This window comes from Pristis pectinata, chromosome 7 (assembly GCF_009764475.1).
Source record: "Pristis pectinata isolate sPriPec2 chromosome 7, sPriPec2.1.pri, whole genome shotgun sequence".
Classification (NCBI taxonomy): domain Eukaryota; kingdom Metazoa; phylum Chordata; class Chondrichthyes; order Rhinopristiformes; family Pristidae; genus Pristis; species Pristis pectinata.
The window spans coordinates 40697297-40700643 of record NC_067411.1 but is presented as its reverse complement, the minus strand read 5'-3'; positions in this window follow the sequence as shown (position 1 = coordinate 40700643).

Here is a 3347-nt window from a genome sequence, read left to right as displayed (position 1 = left end):
TAGAAAGGGGGAGGGAGTTGATAAAATATCTGGTCTCATGGATAAAACCCTTGGTCTAGATGGACTGCATTTGTATATACAGCGTAATTCAAAAAAACCATCAGCTGGTTAAAAATACCACTGACCATACGAAGAAAATTGGAATACTTACTTGCAGATGCAATAGATGAATACCCAGGAACTGAAAATAAAATTGGCCTGGATTATGACAAGAGTCAGATTAGAATCTTTGTGATGTTTCCTTACTACCCAACATAAATGCGATAGAAATTGGCATTTACATTGGGCAGTGAGTAGTAAAAAAAATCACAGATGTCATGTTTCATACGCATATTGGGCTATTTAGAGTTTTTCAGTTCGCAAGTATTGCATGATGTAAACTTGGCCAATATAGAAAACACCAAAGGATTCCCCTCAGTTGGTGATGGCAAGTTTATTTCTTTGTGGAAATTTTACTAATTTGTGCAAGATTTAATAATTTGCATTTTTATAACCCCCTTATTTACTGACTAATGTCCCAATGTGTTTACTTTAGGCAGTGTATGTGGTGTACCAGCTGAAAATCAGGTGGTTGTGCTAATTTAAAGAATGAATGAAAGCATTGAAAGGAAAGAAAAGGGCGGCACGGTAGCGTAGCGGTTAGCACGACGCTATTACAGCGCCAGCGATTGGGGTTCGATTCCCGTCGCAGTCTGTAAGGAGCTTGTACATTCTCCCGTGTCTGTGTGGGTTTCCTCCGGGTGCTCCAGTTTCCTCCCACATTGCAAAGACGTATGGGTAGGTTAATTTGGGTTTAAAATGGGCGGGGCGGACTCGTTGGGCCGGAAGGGCCTGTTACCACGCTGTAAATAAAATTTAAAAAATATTGGATCAACATATGCAGGAAATTTTGCTGGGCAGTCTACAGGGATATTATATGAGGGAGAAAGGTATAGAAAAGAGTACCACTAGAGCAAGATGAGGAGGCCTGTGTGGGGTATAAGACAGAACAGCTCATTGGGCTAAATGACATTTTTTGGTGATGTAGATTGTGTAATTGAAATAGAATTTCTTAAATATCCCATATCAAAGACACACAAAAACACTTGCTTAAAAATATAACTTTTTGTGTACCTAATTTAAAGCTGGCATCTTGGTAGCTAATGTTTAATCTTCTAAATATCTATAGTCCATCCAGACTAAATTAGATCGTGATTTTAGTTTGTGAACTACTTAGTAGGTTCAGTTAATTCATGAATTTACAAGAGGTTCAGTGCCTATTGTTATTCAGCATTAGCTATTCACTATTTAACACAGAATAAAAATTGGTATGTGGTCAGATTCCTTAAACAGTGGACAGATTAACCAACAGTTATGTACAAGTGTGTAAAACTTATATTTCTGTACATTACAGATTGGAGCTGACTTGGGCAAACTTGCCTTTCTGGACCTCTGGAATAATGAAATCAATGACATAATGGGTGATCTGCTTCTACTCTATTCTGTGAGTTTTAATTCATTTGCTGAACAAGCAACTGCCAAACTTATTTTTATTATTTTCTATTGCTCCCTCCAGATTTTTGAGGTGTTTCAGGTTTTCACTCACGTTGGTGTACTACATCCCTGAATGGTCTGGTTCTGATCTTAGCACCTGCATTTCTGGGCTAGCTCAGAAAAGGAAAGTTTCACCAAGCACTAAATTGTTGTTGTCCGAGAGGGATCAAGGCACGGATTTCCTGCAGATAACAAAAAAGTGGACACGACTAAGGTCCTCTCCTTCATACCCAATACACCCACAAATATACCATATGTTCTAAAAACATTAACACACATTAATAAACCCATTAACTGTTTAAATATTTAAAGGAAAATGATATTAGCTAATAACTTACTTTTATTGAAACTTAAAAGCTGTAATTAGTTTTGAAATCACAAGGTGCAGTTGTGTAAACAAAGACCACTCTCTAGTAGAACAGTGTATCACAGGGAGCCAGTTGACTCAAGTGGTTTGGAAGCTGATCACTGTACTTATACAGACAATGATTGGTTCCTCAATGTCTACATGGGACAATGTGACCTGGGACAACCTTGCGAATACACAGACCCGTGGATAGCAAATCAGCAGAAAACAAAGACTGAATGCATCTTGCATCTTGGTTCCAACACATACCAAAGTTCAGATATGTTCCAATTGTCCTACCCCTGGTCTTAATGGCTTTTTGGGCTGGGAGGCAGTGTAGGGTAAAGAAGAGTTACAGATTTCCAACAGCCATCAACTGTTATTCTATGGGTTATTCTGTCCTTAAAATTATTACTCAGGGTACATGCATGCACTTGTGTATCTTTCAGCATAGGTAGAAATACTACCAGAGCAGAGAAGTGACTCAAAAGGAGTGACTCAGAAGTGCACTGCACAAGTCACAAGCTGCAACCACTGAAGAAAACAGTGGCCACAGGAGATAATTTCAAACACTCAAATATGAATTGTTTCAGATAACTAACAACTTGGGCATCACAACTTATAGCTCCCCATCCAAAAACTGATTTATATGGAGAGGCAGAGAGCTGAACAGCCATCAAGTTGAAATGTTAACTCTTCCATGTAGCAAATGCTATTGAAGATTTTCCAAAATTCAGATTTCCAGCTTCCACAGCATCTTGCTTTAAATCTCTGTCACATCGCGTCATGGGATATCTACAGTCTGACTCTTCAATCTTGCAGAGAATTGCGAGTATAGCTGGAAAGATCATTGGAGTACCTCTTCCCTCCATTCTGGATATCTACAACACATGATGCACATACAAGGTCTGCAGAATCATAGATGACCCTTCTCATCCCTCCCAAGACCTATTTGTCCCACTGTCGTCTGGCAAGCGGTACCGGAGTATCCAGGCCAGAACTACTAGACTGTACAACAGTTTTTTCCCCCAGGCTGTCAGGCTGCTGAATACCCTGGAGGCAGTTTCAGACACATGCCATGTCAAAAGCCCTGGTTTGCACAACGGTGTATAAGAACTTTGGCTGCTGCTGAACATGTTTATACATTTAGTGCAACACACTGAGTTCTGTATTTTCTTTGTCCAACTCGGTTTTGCAATAACCCTGCACTGATTTTGTATTCTGTATATACCATTTTTTGCACTATTTGTACTTGCAAAATTTTTTTGTCTGTGCTTATTGTATGTCCTCTGTTGTGAGAGTCTGGGGGAAATGACATTTCGTTCCTCCACGTGTTTTTATAGCATATGGGTGAATGACAATAAAGTATAACTTGACTTGACTTGAATTCCATTGAAACGTCACTGATTGCCGTTAGCAACAGTTTTCTCTCCACAGATATTACCTAACCTGGTAATTATTTCCAGCA